We start from the raw sequence: 22,467 nt of genomic DNA on the forward strand, positions 1-22,467 counted from the left end.
GCTCAGAAGCAGGTCCCTTTTTATCGACTGCTAAGATTTCATGGATGCCAACGGAGATTGATCATCACATGAAAGGACTGTGCTTGGGAGTCCTGGATCTTCAATCTAGGAGTCCTGACTCGTTAAGTCTGGGGGAGCTGTCCAATGTGTTATCCTGCATGGACAAGGCCGTCAGGGATGGGTTCGGAAGAGTTAGTGTCTCACTTCGGCACTGCTTTTCTCAAGAAGAGAGCGCTTTTCTGCAACTTTACGGCTAGGTCTGTTTCTACAACACAGAAAGCGGAGCTTCTCTTTGCGCCTCTTTTCGAACCATCTCTTCCCCAGGCTATGGTAAAGGACCTGGCAGTGAGCCTACAGGAGAAGGCTACCCAGGACCTCTTGGCCCAGCCTTCAAGACGTCCCGCAGTCCCTACTACGTCTTCTTTTGGACGACCACCTAGGAAGGTTAAACCCTTTCGTGGGGCTCCTCCCTCGAGAGCTGCGCCTTGAGGGAGAGGGCTTTCAAGAGGAAGAGCTTCTTTCAAGCCTAAATCCTCTAAATGAAAATCAAGTCCTTCAGATGCCGGTCGGAGCCAGGCTGAAGTTCTTTGCGGGGGCGTGGAGAGAGAGAGAGATTTTACAGATGCGTGGTCCCTCAAGATAGTGGAAAACAGGGGTACAAGATCCCCTTTTGGACCCCCCTCCTCTATCCACAAACTCCCAGAGATCTTTCCCCGTCATATCAAGGGGAGAAACGTCAGATTCTTTTCGATCTAGATCAAATGATCGAGAAAAGAGCGGTGGAACAAGTCTTAGACCTGGAGTCACCAGGATATTACAACAGGCTTTTCCTGGTACCAAAGCAGTCGTCGGGGTGGCGTCCAGTCTTGGACGTGAGCAGGCTGAATCTTTTCATAGAAAAGAAAAAATTCAAGATGGAAACGCCTCAGTCGGTTCTAGGAGCCTTGAGACGGGCGACTGGATGGTGTCCTTGGACCTACAGGACGCATACTTTCACGTTCCTATCCACCCTCTTTCAAGAAAGTTTCTGAGGTTTGTGCTAAAAGACAAAGTTTGGCAATTCCGAGCCCTTTGTTTCGGATTAAGCACGGCTCCGATGGTATTTACCATGCTCATGAAGAACGTAGCGAGATGGTTACATTCTGCAGGGATAAGAGTGTCCCTGTATCTCGACGATTGGCTTGTCAGAGCATCGTCAGAAGAGAGGTGTCTGAAGGACCTTCACTTCACTTAGCCTTGGCGAGGTCCCTGTGGGACTTCTGGTCAACCTCGAAAAGTCGCATCTGACCCCAACATCAGTCCATCGTGTATCTGGGGATTCAGATGGATTCAGTGGGTTTTCGGGCGTTTCCGTCCCAGGAACGACAGCTGCAAGGCTTAGAGAGAGTTTCGGCCTTCCTGGGGAAGGAAACTTGCTCGGCGAGGGAGTGGATGAGTCTGCTGGGGACCATTTCCTCGCTGGAAAAGTTTGTTTGTTTCCCTGGGAAGACTACACTCAGGCCTCTCCAGTTTTTCCTGGCAGAAGAATGGAGAGTCAAAGAGGATCTGGATGCGACCTTTATGATCACCGAATTGATGTAACAAAAACCATCTAAGATGGTGGTTAGATCCTCGGAAGTTTCGAGAGGGGTTGTCCCTAAAGCTTCTGAGCCCCGACCTAGTGTTGTTTTCCGACGCCTCCGTGTCGGGATGGGGAGCAACACTAGGAGGGGAAGAAGTGTCAGGCGCCTGGAGGGGGGAACAGGTGTCCTGGCACATCAATGTGAAGGAACTAGCGGTGGTTTTCCTGGCGCTACAGTTCTTCCAGCAAAAGGTTGCAGAAAAAGTTGTCCAAGTCAACTCGGACAACACCACGGCCCTTGCATACCTAAAGAATCAGGGAGGTACACACTCCCGTCCTCTATTTTACTTAGCGAGGGAGATTCTGCTGTGGGCAGATGCAAGGCGAATCAGGATCCTGACGAGATTTATCGCAGGAGTCCAGAACGTCAGAGCAGACCTTCTCAAGCCGACAGGATCAGATCCTGCCGACGGAATGGACGCTGCACCAGAATGACGTCTGTAGGGAACTTATGGAGACTGTGGGGACGTCCTTTAGTCGACCTATTTGCGACATCGAGGACGAAGAGGTTGCCTCTTTATTGCTCCCCTGTGTTGGATCCGGGAGCAGTCGCTATAGACGCTCTGCTCTGGGACTGGACGAACCTGGACCTGTATGCCTTCCCGCCATTCAAGATCATGGGGGAAGTCATAAGGAAGTTCGCGGCATCGGAGGGGACGAGGTTGACCCTGGTCGCCCCGATGTGGCCCGCGAAGGAATGGTTCACGGAGGTAATGTCCTTCCTCATAGACTTTCCGAGGACGTTGCCCTGGAGGAAAGATCTACTCAGACAGCCCCACTTCGCAAGATATCACCGAAACCTCTCCTCTCTGGGTCTGACTGCGTTCAGACTATCGAAAAGTTGGCCAGAGCGAGAGGTTTTTCTAAAGCAGCTGCGAAAGCGATCGCCAACACAAAGAGGACTTCCTCGAGAGCTGTTTACCAGTCGAAGTGGGCTTCCTTCAGGGCATGGTGTAGAAAGGAGGGAATTTCCTCTTCCACTACCTCTGTGAGCCAGATAGCCGATTTCCTGCTATTCTTAAGGAATGTGCAGAAGCTGGCAGTCCCGACCATCAAGGGATATAAGAGTATGCTGTCAGCAGTCTTCCGACACAGAGGCCTAGACCTTACTGACAACAGAGATCTTCACGATCTCTTGAGATCGTTTGAGACAACCAAGATACCTCAGGCGAGGCCTCCTTCTTGGAACTTAGATTTAGTTCTTAGACTGTTGATGTCGAGTCCTTTCGAGCCTCTCCATGCAGGGCACTCTTAGGAACTTTGACGAAGAAGGCTCTTTTCCTAACTGCTCTGGACGGGGGGGGGGTGACGGCGAAGAGAGTTAGCGAAATTCAAGCCATTAGTAAGCAGGTGGGCTTCAAAGGTGACAATGCTGTCTGCTCTTTGAGTCCCACTTTCTTAGCGAAAAATGAAAACCCGTCTAACCAACCCTTGGGCCAAGGAGCTTGAAATTAAGGGTATGACAAGCCTTGTGGGCCAAGAACCTGAGAGAGCCCCGTGCCCTGTCAGGGCTCTAAAGTTTTATGTTCACAAGACAAAGGAGGTACGAGGTCCCTCAGATAATCTGTGGTGTTCGGTAAAACGACCCGATATACCATTATCCAAGAATGCTTTGGCTTTCTTTCTGAGAGACGTGATTAAAGAGGCTCATTCGTCTTACCAGAAGACCGATTTGAGCCTCTTGCGAGTGAAAGCTCACGAGGTCAGAGCTGTCGCAACCTCGCTTGCCTTCCAAAGGAACATGTCGATCAAGGACATCCTTGACGCCACCTTTTGGAGGAGCAACTCAGTATTCGCCTCACACTACTTAAAGAGATGTGAGAACGATATACGAGGACTGTTGTTCTCTTGGGCCATACGTTTCTGCAGACACAGTCTTGGGGGCTGAAGGTAGCTCTCTCCCTATCCCTTAGTTAGGTTTAGTTTAGTTTTTAGTTGTTGTGTTTTTTGGTTGTGGTGAGTCTTTTGTGAAGACCTCCCATCTCTTAGTTTAGTGTTCAGGGGGTCTTGGATAGTTGGTCAGGTGGTGGTCAGTTGCTTCGTTGCCCTCATTTGTATGGCTCGATGGTCTTGTCACGTTGAGGTCACGTCCCCGTTGACAGAGCATCCAGAGCGCACCAGCACTACAGGTCTCCACCTGGCTGGCAACTCTGATTAAGCACAAGCAGGCTTAAGTGACAGTAATCACAGAGTCTACTTTGCTAACAGGTGAGGAACCAAGGTGTACATCATCTACTTAATTTAAGTTTCCTACAAATCCTATTCTGTCTCTTCCCACCATCCGAAGGTGGGATTCAGCTATATATATATCTGTCAGGTAAGTTGCATGAACAAAATGTTATTGTTATAATACAATTAAGTTTTTCATACTTACCTGGCAGATTTATATAATTAAGTGCCCACCCACCTCCCCTCAGGAGACAGTGGCACTGAGAAAATATGAATAGAAAATGGGAATGGTTCCTGATATCCGCCTCCCAGCGGCGGGAATGGGTACTACCACCTGGCCGCCCACTGCGTGTGCCGCGAGTTTTGAAATTCTGTCGGACTTCGGAGAATACAGCTATATATATCTGCCAGGTAAGTATGAACAAACTTAATTGTATTATAACAATAACATTTTTCGCTACCATATATCGCATTATTTACATATGATAATGATATTTTTTATTTCTGATGATTGCATACTAAACTTCAGGCAATGAAAAAAAAATGAGCCAAAAATGAACTCTTAATCTTTAAAACTAAGTGCGCTGTGATTTTTTGAAAAAATTATTTTTTCCACTTCCGCGCTCACTCCAAACCGGCGCCGGCATACAGGAGAGGTTTTGATTTTTAGGGCTTCGGCATAAGAGGGTTAATGGGAACAATGATTGCAATCTTCCAAGAAGGGGGGAGAATACCAGTTTCCCATATTTTGTTAAAGATTTTAAGGAGATAAGTTTTAGCTGATTCTGGGAGATTTTTCAGCATGCTATAAAGAACGTTATCATTCCCTGAGGATGTTGATACAGATGATGACAGAGCATCCCTTAATTCCCTCAAAGTTAACTTGGAATTATAAGATTCATCATTTCCAGAATTTAAATTAAGAGAAATGGCTGAATTCCTAATATTCTGGAAACGAGTTGAATAGTTCCTGGAACTCAATACTTCAGAGAAATGCATACCCAGTTTTTCAGCAACTTCATTAGGCTTGGTGACAAGGTCTCCATTGATTTTCAGCAGGGTGTTGGTGTTGGAACATACTTGCCACTTAGCTTTCTAATCTTTTTCCAGATCAATCTGGTTGGGGTCTTGGAATTTATGCCATTTATATAAAAAAGCCAGGATTCTCTTTTTACTTTTTAAAAATATTTTTGCTGTTTTGCCATAGCTCATTGGTAAATAGATTTTGTTGTTGCGATAAGCCTTTATATGGCATTTGAAGGATTTAAATTCCTGGGATAGGTTAATGCCTTCTTGAAATTTTACCCAGTCTGCTTCCTTTTCCTTCCATTTGATAGGATAATTCGAGGGGACATTTCTCACAAACTTAAGACGAATGGGAAAGTGATCACTATCATGGAGAAACTCATCTGCAGACCAATTAAAATCAAGATAGTGAGAAGAAGAGCAAATACTCAAGTCTATAGCAGATGAACCACCTGTGTAGAGATTATGGTATGTCATAGTACCATCATTAAAAAGTGTAAGATCATTATTATTAACAATGTCATCAATGATCGTACCCTCTGTGTCTAAAAAGTCTCCACCCCAAAGTGGATTGTGAGAATGAAAATCACCAAGAAGTAAAAAAGGAGGAGGAAGTTGATTGATTAAACCTTGAATGTCCCCAATAGTGAACCTACATCTTGGGGGAAGGTAAAGAGAGCGAAGGTAAAGAGAGCAGATTGTGATTTCACGGTCAAAAGTAGCCCAGATAGCAATTGCTTGAAGCTGGGTGTTCAGGGGAACCATAAAATGTTGCAATGCTTTAGTAATAATTATTGCAACACCTCCATGAGCGCGATCCCCATCAGTGGGGTTCATTTTGCAGATTTCATAGTTTACACCTGGATTGTATACTGAATCCGCCAATTTAGTTTCTTGAAGACATACAACCCCTGGGTTATGCTCACTCAGTAATACCTTTAGAATTTCTGAACAAGTCCTTAGTCCTTTACAGTTCCATTGTAAAATGTCCAGATTGAATTTTAGTGCTAGGATCTACCAAGGGAAATTCTATATTGATCTATACTAGTTTTTTTTGTTTATTTTCCTTATGGGACTTTATAAGAGTTTCTTTAGATTGTCTTGAGATATGTGGCTTATGATTGATTATGTTTTTTATTAGCTTTTTGATATGGAGGAGAGTGGACTTCCACTACTATTTTCTTTTTATCCAAGGAACTTGATTCCTTGGTTGTTTCAAGGGCAGGAGCATCTTCACTGTTGTTAAATTTTTTATGGGGTTTGGATATCCCCAACCTTTGAGCAGGTGGAGGTAGGGGGCGTAGTTCAGTTCCTCTTTCGAAAGGTGCCTGCTGCCACACAAGGCTAGCTTCCAACCCCCATGACAACAGAAAGGTACATCATACATATGCAAGAACAATATTGCTGTAATATGACAAAGCCCATCCCCGCTTTACTCCAGTCAGTCATAACAATCGTCGGTCTTGTCTTATCATAATAATGCAGACCCTCTGTTATTTTTAGCATATTCCAATTTAGACATCAAAATTTCATCCCAATACACTTTTTTACTGGCCCCCTTTTTCAATAATTCTCAAAATGGTGCCATGGGCTGTTGCAAAGAAGGTAGCCAACTGATTGACCAGCCCAAACAGAGTTACACCATTCCTCTCACATGCTAACAATAAATCAAGTGTGCCAAAAAGCTTATTCTATGTTAGGATCATGCAATATTATATCATCAGTACATTTCATACATTCAACTTACCTGTCAGATATATACATAGCTATCGACTCCGTCGTCCCTGACAGAAATTCGAATTTCGCGGCACACGCTACAGGTAGGTCAGGTGATCTACCGGCCTGCCGCTGGGTGGCAGGACTAGGAACCATTCCCGTTTTCTAATCAGATTCTCTCTGTCGCTGGGAATGTAAACATATGTTTACTTTCCCTCCTGATTTGATTTTCGTGTTTCATCGCCATCGATCTTCTGGGCCAACTTTTACAGGGAAGTACTGAATCGGTGGTTCGGCATACGCTTTTAATAACTTTTTAATAACTTTTAATGAATTAACTTCGAAGTTTTCGAAGAATAGAGGATGTGTAACTACCAAAGTTTTCGGTAGACAATTACATAGTTTGCAAGAAAGGGAAATATAAATGTTTATTCATTGATAAAGTGTAATAATTGTTAGAATTTGATTGAGGAAAATAAGGTAACTTCCTATTTGAGGAAGTCAGAAAACAAAAAAAATAGAACTAGATATGTTTTTTTTAGAAGCTTTAATAAGCTCCTCGTTCTGAAGAGCAGTTAGAATATTAACAGTACTAGTAGTGTAGTTTCCTCATCACCTTCTTACTTCACAGAAACTACAAATTCATTTGCAATTTGAAGATAAAGGAATGTAGCTCAAGATACGAGCTATTATAAGGTAAGAAGTGATTATAGTGTTCCCCATTGCAATAGAGGGTGCGTCTGATCGGCTCTTGTCTCGCTCCCAGGCCTAGACCTCTTTCAAGCTCACAGGCCCAGAGGAGAAGGAATGTCGAAAGCCTTACGGAGGTTACAGAGAATCCCCACCAATCAGGCGTCCCCTCGGCAGGTTCTGTAGGACGTCCCAGACTGCCAGGGATAGCCATTGGAAAGGCATCCTAATTCAATGTGTTCCCCTTATTATTATCGTCTGGACGAATAAGGAGAAGAAACATTCAACGGCGTAGATTAAATGAAGATGCAAGATAATCTCGTCTGGCTATCGGAACCTCAGAAGAGACGGAGAAAGGAAGACATCATTCGATAACAGTTGCGGTAGAGGCATTGCCCTATCCGGGTTCGTCCCCCCGTACAGCTGGACGGGGGGGGCTCTATCCCATGGGGGTTTGAAATAGTTATTTCAATAAATTCCTCATCGGTACATGTATAAGAAAATATATCTATTCTGAGAATAATGAATTAGATATTAAAGAATATTTGTTGATCGAATGAATTATATGGATCTCGTTTAGTGATTACACATATATATAACTTTTAAGCTTCTAGCTCCTTGGGCATGAAGCTCCGGTAACGAGGCTCAATGCGCCTAAAGCGTCTGAAACAAGGCGCAAAACGCCTGAAACGAGGCGCAAAGCACCTGAAGGGCCTGAATATAGGCGCAAAGTGCCTGAAGCACTATGAACCAGGATCTTCATCGGAAATGGAAGTCCTTCTCATTCAGAAGAAAGGGAGGGCTATGTCGAAAATGGAAGTATTGTCAAATTCTAAGCAAGAACAAATGTACAAGAGATCGGAACCTTTCGCACACAGAACCTTCCGCACAAGCGGAACCTTCCAGAAGGCGGAAGATTCCAGATTCAAATAACCTTCCAGACGTACAGAACTTTCCAGGCGAGGATCGCCTTTCAGATGCTCGGAACTTTCCAAGCGGGAATCTTTTTCCGGATAAGCGGAACATTCCGAACGCGGAACTTTCCAGGGGCACGGAACCTTCCGCACAAGAAAACTTTCCAAGCGCGATACGTCTGCTAGGATCCAGGAGTATTCTGATCACGATACTCCTCCTAGGTGCCAGGAGTATCGTGATCGGAACGCGATACTCCTGCCAGGTGCCAGGAGTGTTCCGATCACGATACTCCTCCCAGGCGCCAGGAATATTCCGAGCACGATACTCCTCTCAGGCGCCAGGAGTATTGTACAGGAACGTGATACTGCTCCCAGGCGCCAGGAGTATTCCGATCACGATACTCCTCCTAGGAAAGCGATACTTCTGCCAGGCGCCAGGAGTATTCCGAGCACGATACTCCTCCCAGGCGCCAGGAGTATTCGGAGCGCAATACTCCTGCCAGGCGCCAGGAGTATTCCGAGGACGAGGAGTATTCCGATCGCGATACTCCTCCCAGGCGCCAGGAGTATTCTAGGCAAGATACTCCTGCTTAGCGCCAGGCACTTTCTCCTACAAGAAGAGCCTGACAACCGCCAAGAGTCCTCCAGGCGAAAGGTGAAAGACATTCGAGGCTTCTCCTGATAGGGACGGGAGTTGTCGCACAGGCGGCCGTCGCCCTTGTCAGGATAGTCTTAATGCAATAAAGGCAAGAGCAAGTTCGGCTTTTTCCAGGCAGGGACTCAAGATGTATAGGCACAGGGCTGCCGTAGCCCTTGTCAGGTTAGAGTCGGTACTGCTAAAAGCCCTTCACCTTTCGAAAGGAAAGGAAAGCGCTATCCTCCGGTTGCTCAATCTTCTCCCAACTTGAGGAATGGAAGATAGAGCAGAATTGTGAGAATTAGTTCAGTATTAGTAAGAGGATATTAAAATCATCCTCCTTCTAAAAAATAATGCAACCAACCATTTACAGAAAGAGGGGCAATCGTTTGGAAGTTGAACAAGATTCGTACGAGCTCTCATTCATTGATTAGAGGCTCTTCCAGATAAGAAAGGCGTAAAATACGGACTTATCTCCAAGATAATAAAAAAGCTGGAGAGATTCTCTTCGATCCTCGGTTGTCATTTGCGATCTCTTTCGACTAATACTCATTCGGGATTATTGACGAAAAGAACGAAGAGAGTAAGATTTCCATTCTTTCTCTGCATGTCGGAAAGGAAAGAATGTCGTAGATGGCTTGGTGTATACGACTACTGAATGACAAGTCATATACGCATACCATAGTTGCCTTTCTGGTTAGCTACTGAATTATCTATATCCTTACAGGATTTTCCTAGTAAGGACTTCGCTTAAAAGGTTTGTTACGACAATACCTACTCAGCTTCGGTATTTAACAAAGGTTGTTTGGCTTAAATTTGCATTATTGAGAGCTTTCTTAGACTCGAGAATAATTTTATTATATCCATTCATTGAAGGGAGTAACTGGCAACTCAGAATGAATGCAGCCAGGCAGTGAACGAGACGGCTGTAATTGTAAGCCAATCCAGTACCATCCGGTTCTCGGTCGTGAACGGTTGGTTACATCTCTCTCTCCTAAGGGATCGAATGCTTCACCGTATATTCCCCCTACAATCAGGGACTTGACCACGAATTGAGGGGATTTTTAGGCAAACATGAATAACATCGAATTCGTTTTGCTAAGGATCTCTCTCTGCCTCGGCGAGGAAAGAATGTAGTAGAAAATTCACCTTAAGATAACGGTTACGGTTAAGCCTTATGCACACACCGTGGTTAATTACAGAATTCCTACTATCCTTACAAGTTTCCTAGATGAATGGTGTTTACCACAATGTGACGGTATTATAAAGGATTTTAATTCGACAGAGCACGATTTAACCTATTTGGAAACAGACACGGAACGTAACGATCCTTACCAGGTTCGATGCGGGATTTTGCACGTCCGTGAGAACCTTCTTGATTGACGATAATAACTGTTAACGTATGTTTAACATTTATTGGAAAGAGTTGTCAGAACCTGCGGAAAGTATTCACAGATCTCTTCGCAAGGTAGAAGACGAACGAGCTTCTTATAAATTGCTTCCTTTTCCTCGAAACAAGAGAGGTAGCAAGATACATACGCCATCTTTAATTTAAATAGGGGAATAAACTTTAGTCTTTTTTCCCCTAGTTATATATATTCTTAACAGATATTAAAATAAATGGGCGTCAAAGGAAGAAGATGAATGCATCATTTTGGCAATAAAAAGGTTGGATTCACAGAGGTCACGTTCTTCTCTCAGCATGTGTCGGAAGGTTTTTCTAAGAGAGTAGAGATTTTATCGGAATCTATTATAAATATTGGACCTGAAAAACCTATCCACTCTGAGTCTGTCTGCGTGCAGACTGACCAGAAGTAAATATGAACGAGAGGATTTTTCAAGGGAAGCTTGATAATTCCTTTAAATATGTTAAAGACATAGAGTTGCTGCAGATCGTGCTAGATGGAAAGGGGAAACTGTCCTCTTCCGATACCTCTGTGAACTACATAATGGTTTTCTTCCCTTTCAGAGGGAAGAATCACCTTGGTATTTTATGCTATCAATGAACACAGTGTAAAAAGATATACTCTGTCTCGACAAAGAAATATTAGAGATAGTAGAGAATTAAGATCTTCGGGATCTATACAATACCTCTATACGATAAGAGTAAGAGATCTTATACTTAGAATGGGATCCTAATTTGGGCCTCAGATTCCGTGTTCCGACAAGATGGAACTGCTCCTAATCAAATGTTTCTCTTGGTCCTAAACGATCAAAAGGACAAGTGAAATTTTGGGCTTTAGAATCTGAAATCAAATTCTATGAAGACTCGGCAATGGGTTCTGGCCAGCATAGTATGTTTGGCAAAAGAACTAAAGCCTTTTATTCCTGGATCAACGCTTTCAGATAGAGGTTTCGTTGTCCGGGTAATGTAGTGACATTGTCATCTACAGAAGAAGACAAGGTTTAAACGTTTACTGACAGAGTCTTTGGAATGCGATGAGGGCTCAAACTACTTCCCAAAAGGTTCAGAGAGATACATTGAAGAGCTAGAAATCAGGAGTCCTACCAATTTCAGCTCAGAATCTCTTTAAACTTCCAGGCTCCTTCCCTTCCTTCGGGCAAGGATAGGGAAGCTTCTGCAACGAGAAAACTCATCAACATGTAGGAGGAGAACTCGTTAGCAACGGAAGTATTCAATAAGGATCCTCCTCGGAGGAAGAACTTGTCTCTCGGACTTTTGAGATTTCCTATCGTATACTGGATGTAGCTGACTAAATTTTTGATGAATGTGCAGGAGCAATTAGCGTCTTTGGTAGGAGTACTTTCTAAAGAGCCTACTCGTAAAAAGGATGACAGGCTTCCGATTAAGAGATCCAAATACCGATCTCCTGTCGGGCGCGACGAACCTTACAGGGGAGTTGTCGCACAAGCGGCCATCTCTGGGGGGAGCGGTGCGTTAGGCAGGCGAGACGTGGGAAAGGAAGTAACTCCTGCCAAGCGTCTGGCGCCAACTAGGAGCCAGGCGCCAAGTAGGCGCAAAAAGCCTGACTTTACTGTAGATCGTTCTAGGCCCAGATCTTCATCCAAGCAACAAGAGCCAACTGGAGAAGAGAGATCTCCTGATAGGAGTATAGCGCCCGCTAAGCGCAACTATACTTGCCATTCGAAAGGCGCATCCATGAGCGATACTCCTACCAAGCCACAGGAGTATTCGGAACTAGATGCGCCTTCCATAGGTCAGGAGTATTCGGGAAGAGATACTCCTGCCAGGACAACCTTGAGTACTCTGACCTCGATACTCCTCCAGGAGCCAGGAGTATTCTAGACTTTTTACTCCTACCAGGCGCCAGGAGTATTCGAAGCGCGATGTGCCTACCAAGCGCCAGGAGTATTCTGAGCTTAATACTCCTAACAGGCGCCAGGAGTATTTGGAGCGAGATGCGCCTTCCAGACGGCAGGAGTATTCGAAGAGTGTTACGACTGTCAGGCGCCAGGAGTATTCCAAACAGGATACTCCTCGCGCCAGCCAGGCGCAAGCCAGGCGCTAGGCTTCATCCAGATGAGATCCAGTTCAAAGAAAGTCCTAGTCTTCTTTGAAACAATGGTGATCTCTAAAGCACTTCATAAGTGACTTGATGATACCTTCAAACAGCTGAGAATTTAAAAGCTCATGAAGTGCGAGCTTTTGCAAATTCTTGTTCTTTTCGTAACAATATGTCAGAAGACATATTAGCTTTAACATATGAGAGATGCAACTATGTGTTGACTGCTCATTACACGAAGGACTTCAAGTTAACCTACGAGAGATCCTTCTCTCTTGGTTTATACGTGTCAGCGGATACGTTGCTGGGATAAGGAGCCGACACTGATCCTTTAATAATGAGTTGAATTTATTTTAACTTAGTGATTTTTTTTTTTTTTTGAGGTTTGAAAGGAGTTTGGGGGATAACTCTTTTTCAATTCTAGCGCGAACCCTCATGTTAGGAACAGGTGATCGGGATCGGTGTTGCGCTCCTTAGTTATGCCAATAAGCATAGGCATATTGTCATATAAGCGGATTAGCACCCATTGACAAATGCCAATTAGGCTCGACCGAGTAAGTGGATAAGACCCCATCGGTAGACCCACAAGAACTCTTGGCCACAGATCACTATCTTGCTAAGGCTCTTGAGACGAAGCAGACTCCTATGCAATAGCTAGGAAGTCGACCCTTCGTCTAGAAACACAGAGGAACCAAGGTCTATAAATACCTACAACATATGTTGTTTACCTGTCTAGTCAGGAGTTAGCTGTCTCTTGCCCTCCACCAAAGGGTGTCAATCAGCTATGTATATATCTGACAGGTAAGTTGAATGTATGAAAATGATAATGTTATGATACAATAAAGTTTCATACATACTTACCTGGCAGATATATACGATTGAAGACCCACCCAGCCTCCCCGCAGGAGACAGGTGGAAGAGAGAATCTGATTAGAAAACGGGAATGGTTCCTAGTCCTGCCACCCAGCGGCAGGCCGGTAGATCACCTGACCTACCTGTAGCGTGTGCCGCGAAATTCTAATTTCTGTCGGGGACGACGGAGTCGATAGCTATGTATATATCTGCCAGGTAAGTATGTATGAAACTTTATTGTATCATAACAATATCATTTTTCTTAGAATCTAGATGGTCAATGTTCAATACTTTGATCTTCTGGTAACTTTTATTGTTAGCCAGAAGGGGAGAACAACCAATGTGCTTGCCATTTATTTTTTACATATGAGCGAATAGTCCATTTCATGTCAGTAGCAGGAATATGGTGGAAGAGAATGTCTTCTTTAGCAATGACATCTCTTGCTTCATGGTTAGCAAGTTCATTACCTGCAATACCTGTATGGGCAGGGACCCCGCAAAAATGGACTGATTTGAATTTGGAGGCAAGCCTTTAGAACCTTTTTTCAATATATTGAATAATTGGATGTTTCGGGTTATTTTGCGTAATGGCCATGAGTGCACTATAAGAATCTGAGTCCATGGTGAAGTTATTACCCTGCAGAGGAGGAACAATCTCAAGAGATTTAGCTAATGCGGTTAATTCAACTGTAAAAACAGAGGCATTATTAGAAAGTCTGTCCACATATGAGTTATTACCATGAACAACAGCACAACCAACACCACTTGATGTCTTTGATCCATCAGTGAATAGTTTAACCGAACATGAATCTATTTGATCATCATCAAGAAAAGGAGCCTTCACTTTTTGGACTTTAACCGATTTTTTAACCTCGGGATTTTTGATAAGACCAAAGGTTCTTGGGTCAACCAAGGAGGCAACTTAGAGCAACGTATTGCCTTAATTTTTTTGGTCTTTATTAGACACATTGTCAATTTTTTGGTCTTTAATAGACACATTGTCAACTCCAGCATTAATTCTTACATAAAAAGGTTTGGATGCTCTAGCACTTGCAAACTGATGTGGATCATTTTGGTTGAGAATAGATGCTGCTGTAGGGTTTTCTGGGGAACCTCTTAATTTGATCATGTACCGCAGTCCCAGTTCCTCTTGACATAAGTCTAAAGACCAGCATGATGAACTACGTTAAACTCCTTAAGTTTGATTGCACTTGCTGAAGAGTAGATTTGGCAATCAAACTTGAGCTTATATTTACATAGAGTCATATAACTGTAAAAGTGACCTCTTATCAGCACCCCAGTTAAAACCTGAGACTACTTTTAAATGTTAAGGGACTTCTTCACCTTAATTTTCAAGGAGTCAATATGACTAGCCCATGTTAGCTTCTTATCAAAGATCAATCCCAAAAACTCCTCCTCCTCCTCATTATGGTACGTATTAGTGTGTCTTTCAGCTTAATATTTGAGATGATTTCCTTTCGAGTACTTCTAGTAAAATAAACTGCCACAGTTTTGGAAGGGGAGAATCGAAAGCCTTTGTCATCTGCCCAATTGCTGATTGCATTAACTGACTTTTCCAAGAAATTACAAGCTGCAATAGCACCATAACTACTCCCCCTTGATGTGGGACCACCTTAATGTGGTGAGGGGGCTCTTGAACCCCAGGAATTAGTTCTTGTGTCTGAGTTCAAGAGTCTCATATATTTTTATGTATTTATTTAGAGTAATATTGTGGAATTTTTCACTTTTTGTCAAATTTATTGGACCTGACAAATAGGAAAAGATATCATAGCTGGGAATGGGTTTATATCCAAACTAAATAGTGGGAACTGTGGGGGGACCATCAACTGCCTGATAATGTTCGGACCTGAGAGTTTTCAGGCGAAACTATTCTGCAGGACTGGACCAGACCAGGGGGGCCTGGTTAGGGGTATAAGACTCCGTATTCTATCTGGTTTGCTCATAATGTGATTAGGGTGGGGATGATTGTATTCTTGTAATACTCTGTCCTATTAAGCAGGTTTGGCTTACACTTGGGCCACTCTAATCATGTGCCATTCCCTGTGGGATAGGGTTGGGACACATACATTTGGGAGTCGGTTTCTCACTTCTGCCATTGGTGGAAGAATGAGCTCTATGAAAGGCTTATGACACCTTTTTAAGGTTTTCAGTTTTTTTTTCCTCCCCTCTCAAATCTTCATGTCTAGTAGTTGTAAAAATTTGAGTACCCCTGGGCCCTATGATGGTGCTCTTCTGGCACACATGATGACCTCTGCACCCACCAGATTCAAAATTCTCCAAATGTGGATGACTTCTCCAAAAATAAATTAATGAAAAGCAGTAATAACAAATCTGATCCCCCTCCTGACTTCCCCTCCCCTGGACCCTCTAGCCATGCCTCATTGATGACGACTTCAGTCAAGGACACAGACTTCTCTAAGAAATCTTGATCCAAAGTTAAATCCTCAACACAGCCAGGTTGTGTGAAAAATTTGAGAATGCTCCATATTGAGGACTTACCAGTCAGTTATGAATAGGAAAAGATCTTGACAGCTTTGAAATAATTTGGAACTGTTGCAGAAATCAGGATGAACTTTACTAATAGTGAATATAAATGGGAAGCTTGGGTTACCTTTAGTAGCCATGATGAGGCTCTAAAGGGTAATGGTATGCTAAGTGCCATACAAATCGGTCAAGCTACAGTACGAGGAGCCTTAACAAAGTCCCCAAAGACTTTGAGACTTGGATTAATTTGCCATCTAAATGGGCTCGAGATAAACTAGAGAGAAAGCAGATTGCAGAAGTAAGACCTCCTAAACCTCGTATGTGACTGGTAGCTTGAGCCAAGGAGGAAAATTATAACTACTACAAAGTTTGCAGGTTTCTTCAGAAAAAAGTGGGAAGAATAAAAAGCAGTGATTTTTTCCTACACAATATACAAACCCTCGGTCCTTTACATAAGGAATTACTTTCAATGTAGGCTGGAATTACAGCCGTTAAATTATTGAACAAGGTGGTTAGGCAGTAACTACGTCTGGTAGGCGGGTAGGCCCACCTGCAAACACTCCACTTTGCTTTTGGCCATCTTCCGTATGTTTGTGAGCTCTTGCTGACTAGCCGTTAATTACAATTTTCCCGGTGGGATCTTTAATTTTTTATTTTGAATAAATATGTATATACAGTGGAGCCCCCGCATTCGTGTTCTCCGGATTCGCGGATTCGCACATTCATGGATTTCTCTCTGGAACATTTCCCCGCATTATTCGCAGAAAATTTGCCTATTCGCAGCATTTTTCAATGAGAAATATCCACAAATTTCTGGTATTTTAATCAATTTCATGATAAAATGCACTTTTTGTGATAAAACTATTAAAAAACCAGGCATAAAAATTTTTAGTGAGTTTTTCCTGAGTTTTAACTAACAAAATAGGAGGTATTAAGCATTTTTAAAGGGGTTCCAACTATTCTGGGGGGGTGGGAGCTCTGGTACACATCCCCCACGAATATGGGGGGACCACTGTACTGTGTTTGATATTAATAATTAAATAACTTCCATACATGAGAGGCTCTGAATAGCCACATGGGAGGCTCATCATACTCCTCCATCCATGAGAGGTTCTGAAGAGCCTCATGGGAGGTCGACAGACTGAGACAGTATGTACTGACCTGACTGACGATCAAAGTACTTTCCAGCATGTTTCTTTACCAAAAGCAGTGATTGTTAAGGTGAGTGTATGACTCAACAGATTTCTTAATGCAGAGTAGATTGGTTAGCTACCATCTCTGTGGTTGTAAAAGGGGCGTACAATAGAATTGATCCCTCCTCCTCTAAATGTTGTTAATCAGGCAAATTCAGGTGTTCAGGGAGTGTATTGCAATACGAAGTTTTCATAATAAAACTAATACTGTAATACTTACCTGGACACCTGAATGATTCCCACCCTCTTTTCCCCACATCAATTTTGAACTTGAATAAGGCAATTGACAAAAGTAGGAGTATCAGCACACACCTGTGTCAGCATTGCCAACCATCTGTTATGGTAGCTCAAGCGACAAGATTTTACCTGCAGTGTTAGTAATGCTGGCTGTTAAAATTTCCCACTAGTGGGATTGGTAATTCAGAGCTGTTTGGGCTAGTGGGATTAAGGGCGAATTCAGGTGTTCAGGCAAGTATGTATTACAATATTAGATTTATTATGAAAACTTCATACTACTGTGCCAAGGCTGTCAACGAAAGAGAAGGAAGGGAAGGGAAAAATTAATAGGAGGAGGAGTAAAGGAGTTAAAGGTTCCAATGTTCAGTTGAATCCACAGTAGAGAGAGTAGGTGTAAAAGAGCAAACTACTATGTACTCTCTCTGCAGTGGATCCCTAAGCCCTCCACCTCTTCAAGGGGTTGGGATCAAGGGGTTCTGCCTGTAAAAGCTCTCGAGTTTTCAGACATTATGATTATTATGTAGCCTTTTTCATAAAAAAAAGAAAAACAATCTAAAATTGTCTTCATTGTTTCAGATTCCAGCACCAGCACTGATTCCAAATGGTCATCAAGACTCCAGTCTGCAACTAAATTCTGTTGAGGGATTTTCATGCCTGTGTGTACTGAATTTTGTTCAGAAAATTGCAACTAGTGTGTAAGAATTGATTAGCAATTGAAAGTTACCATTAGCAAAGAAAGTGTATAGATATTTTTTAACTCTTAAGAAACAGCTCAGTGTCTATCATTTGGATGAAATTGACTTATAAAACAAAAATTTTTTATAGATTGTTTCAAAATGTTGGGTTTTAAATAATTGAAGTAATTAGGTGTTAACTATATCATTATCCAGACTTTTCAGATTGTTGGCTATAATTGAGGGTTAATACTAACTGTTCCCAAAGGTCTGAAAACAATTTGAAGGTCTTTTGGAATTAAAATATTCCTCTTATGTCACAAATTATTGTTGTATAAAGGTACTATATTTTTAACTTTAATCAATCCAAATTTATCATTCTGATCATGATTTCTTAGTAATTTACTACATGCTGTCTTCAACCTTATATTAGGGTTGCCTATAATTTTTTATACCTGTTGTATTTTTCAACATCCAATACAAAAATTGTTACCTTAGCTTTTTGGGGCCTACACTAGTTTGTAATCTCATATTCACATTTTCTCTGGAAATAGTTGTTTTTTCAAAATGAATATCGCAAAATTTTTAGTGAAAGATGGACCCTTCTTAACAGAGGGACCCCTGAAAACTAACGGTCCCTTGGTAAATATGGAGTTGAATTTGCATAGTGTGCCATTTTCTTGTGATATTTGTGGTCCGAGTTTTGGAAAGCCATGTATGCACAGGACGCCCAAAGGGAAGCTCAAAAAGGGGGCCCCATTTACTTGTAAGGTGTGCTTCAAGATGTTTCCTAAGAGGGATCACTTAAATAGGCATTTGAGAATTCACACAGGAGAGCGTCCATTCTCGTGTGATGTCTGTGGGAAGGACTTCATTGAAAAAGGGCTTCTGACTAGACACATAAGAACACATACAGGAGAACGTCCTTTCTTGTGTGATGTTTGTGGGAAATGTTTTACTCAGAATGGACATTTGAAAATGCACAAACGGCAACACACGGGTGAGAAACCGTACTCTTGTCCGCTGTGTGGTAAAAGTTTCAGTGAAAACGGAAATTTCAAGGCTCACATGAGGAGTCACACTGATGAGCGGCCTCATTGTTGCTTTGTTTGCGGAAAGACTTTTAGAGAAAGGAAAAACCTCAACAGACACTTGAAAGTATGTCATTCTTTGGATAAGCCACTTTCAAGTGAGGAGTATGGGAAGTTATGTAATCATACTTCTATATCTCACATGGAGGAGAGAAAAGCCATTGATATATCTTTTGTTAGTGCTAAGGTAGAAGAGAATTCTCATGTTGATGATTCACAAAATGGTGCTAGTTGTCAGGGAAGTGCAGAGTATGTAGGAACCAGGAGTTCTTCTCAAGCATATGTTTTCAAAGAAGATCTTTCAACAGATGTGCCAGCTCCAATAAAATCAGAACCTTTTGACATACCTGCTGTTTACATAAAAGAAGAAATCATGGATTAGTGTAGACATGTTTTTAAAATTGAGTATGAATTTTTAATTAGTTTGTTTACTGAATTGTATATACTATGACAAATATTGGTATGCTAATTGGAATTTCTTTAATAAAAATGTTTTGCCAATATTCTGCATTTGCTTAAAGTACCAAGATTACCTAGAAATTTCATTGCCAAAGAATATGTTTTGATGTCACATGTTAATTGTACGCAAAATTTATTAATAAATAAGATTTTATAACTGTAGAACAGATATGTGTTGCTTACATCCAACTGCTTATCCATTAAAGGTCCTTTGAGGTTGTAATAGAACTGAAAATCTGCTTTGATTAAGATCATTACAGGATACTCTGCATTTCAAAGGTAAAATAAATAAGGGAAAAAAAATTATAGCCTGTCAGAGATGGTGCTCACACAGACATATACAGTAATACCTACAGTTACAGTGTTTGAGCTTTAAATTGTGGGAATTACCCAGTAATTACATAGCTAAGAGTTTCACTCGCCCAGCAGTTAAATTCCAAAATTCAGAGAGGAACCACTTGGCAAAGAGCTCAGGTTGTTTCTGGCAGCTGATGGCTACAGACTGGTTGTCAGCTGCAGTTAAGTCTGAAATTCTTGACTTTTCATTTTGTTTTTCAACATTTCTTGAAGCATTAATTGTTTTGTTTTGGCAGACTTGGCGATATTACTATTTAGATTTAGGTTCTTTTAAGAACTAGGTAGTTTTGGATGGATGGATTATGAAATTTAGGGATAAGCCCAAGTATACTGGGACCTATTTTGATCATTCAGTGCCGTAGTGGGATGAAATAAGTAACTTAATAATTACTGAAATGTAAATGAAGGTGATGATAACTTAAGGGAATGAAAACTTGAAAACCATATTTTAAAAAAATATAGAATTTATATTTATATTAAAATACAAATAAAGTATAACTGCATATGCTTGTATACATTAGGTGATAGATAAAATTAAATATTAGTAAAATAAATAAGTCAAATTTTATAATAGTATATATCAATCTCTTTTAAGAATGTTACAATGTTATTGATATCAACATCATCTAAAATATAAGCAAGTTGTTTCCCTGAAAGAAAAATTTCTTGCAGGCAGCACCATATAGTTTTGGACAAGAAACCAGAATATGTTTAACTCTACAGGCAGTCACAGCAAGCACAGACTGGAGCCTCACTTCCTTCAAGCATAAAGCTGTTTATTATTATTATTATTATTGATTGATTTATTATTATTTGTTTAAGCAGTCACTTCCGACTAAGTCCAATCAGCTGTTAAAAATACCATATTAAATAAATATATTTTTAGTCATTTAGTTTTAAAAAAATAAATAAAACATTACTGTACACATTCAAAACAAATTTGTATGAATAAAATTAATATATATTTCAATAGATCTGTATTTAATAAAATTATTTATACATATATGTTTTAGTAGATCTGTATCTGTTAAGAATTCAAAAATCTTGCAAATATTTAAGTCGTCATCTCCTAGAATGTCCCGCATTTTAGGAGATGATCCAAAGTATTTATGTCTAATATGTGAATACTTAAAGCTTTCAATTAAAATGTGATTCACGGTTATTCTGGTCTGACAAGTATCACATTCTGGAGGAGGCTGGTTCGACATAAAGCCATGGGTTAACCTTGTGTGCCCATTACGCAGCCTGCACAAAGCAACCTCATGGTTTCTCTGCTTCTGTAAAGAATTCTTAAAAGGAATTATTGTGGTCTTTATCCCTCTTAAGTTTGTATCAATTGGGAATGACCAATACAGTCTTGTTAAAACAATTTCAGTCCTCTTATCTCTATAAAATGAAGACTGCCAAAATTCAAATTAGGTCTGATTCCCTTCAGTGCCTTATTGGTGGCAAGGAGGTTTTAGGACCATCGCTCCTGCCATTTGTGGTGCATATAGCTTCGGACAGGAGACTTCATGTCAATGTATGCAACGTCATGGATATCCAATGATTTTTGACTAAATTCCTATATTACAAATTTCTTTTTCTTGGTGCGATGAAAAATAGCTAATGCTCTATTAATGGCAGAAAGTTCTGCTGTATATACCAAAGCTGAATGAGATAGCTTTGCAGCCTCATAAGAATCTTCTGTAATTATGGCTAGCCCAACTCCCTCTCTCGACTTGGAACCCTCTGTATAAATCTTATATGCACCATCATGTTCTAAAAATAAACTTACCATTTCATCAGTAAGTTTCTTCTTATCCATTGTTTTGTTATAAACTTTTGCTTTGGGGATAAGCCATGGGAGGAATCTGGAGGCAACCAACTGAGAAATATTCTGATTTTTTAACATGTCATTATTTACTTCTTGATGTCCCCCTGATCCCAACTCCTTGACGAGGTGGGGGGCTTAGGGATCCACTGCAGAGAGAATATGCCCTTTTATGCCTACGCTCTCTGCTGTGGATCCAACTGAACATTGGGACCTTTAACTCCTTTACTCCTCCTCTTATAAATTTTCCCCTTTCCCTTCTTCTTCTTTCGTTGACGACCTTGACATGATTTTGGACTATTGAATTGACTGCTCTTTTAACTTGTTGGAGGGTGGAGTTGGACGGCATGCCACTCCACCCGTAAAACTAAAGTACCTGACGTGGTTGAGCGAGAGGAAATTTTTATGTCAAGCCATGCCCACAGAGCTGGGTCCGATCTCATGGGACTGACGACCCTTAAGGCACTGTGGGTATGGCGTATATCCAGGTGAGGATTCCAGAGCAGTTACCACTATGTAACAATATTGCTCCTCCCCCAGTTGGGCCTCCCTGGTGAGAGGGACCTCATCCTGGACGAAAATATATATTATTATTCTATGGAAACTACACCAAACCCCACTATGACTTCTGGTATGGCAACAGATTATCCCCAAGACACCCCAGTTAGAGAAGAGCTGGATGGTATCAAAACTTGGATACCATATAGACCATCAAGAAAAAACAGATATCGTGTTGACCCAACCTTGACCCATTTCGACTCCCTCTTTGGTAGTGGAAGTTGGTCAAGATTCCTTACTGTGGAAACCGAAAATAGAATATCGGCATTGAAACTGGAAAACTTTTTGTTGAATCGACATTCAACTGCAGAAATGTCATTCAGACTAATAAAAGACCAAACGTGGTTAATTGAAACCACAACTAGAAACCAATCGGAAAATTACTTAACAATAAAAAATATTGACAATATAAATGTACATATTAAAAAACATGACAACATGAACAGTGTACAGGGTACCATTGTACTCCC

General features: G+C 41.5%; 1 long non-coding RNA gene across 1 annotated transcript in view; it reads left to right on the top strand.

The window, feature by feature from the left end:
- LOC135212971 (uncharacterized) overlaps positions 1-21,413 on the top strand; it is a 39,480-nt gene extending 18,067 nt beyond the window's left edge. The window contains exon 2 of the long non-coding RNA XR_010314044.1: positions 17,622-21,413. This is a non-coding gene — a long non-coding RNA (uncharacterized LOC135212971). The remainder of the gene's footprint in view (positions 1-17,621) is intronic.
- Positions 21,414-22,467: the final 1,054 nt, after the last annotated feature.

Source organism: Macrobrachium nipponense, chromosome 42, assembly GCF_015104395.2.
Source record: "Macrobrachium nipponense isolate FS-2020 chromosome 42, ASM1510439v2, whole genome shotgun sequence".
Classification (NCBI taxonomy): domain Eukaryota; kingdom Metazoa; phylum Arthropoda; class Malacostraca; order Decapoda; family Palaemonidae; genus Macrobrachium; species Macrobrachium nipponense.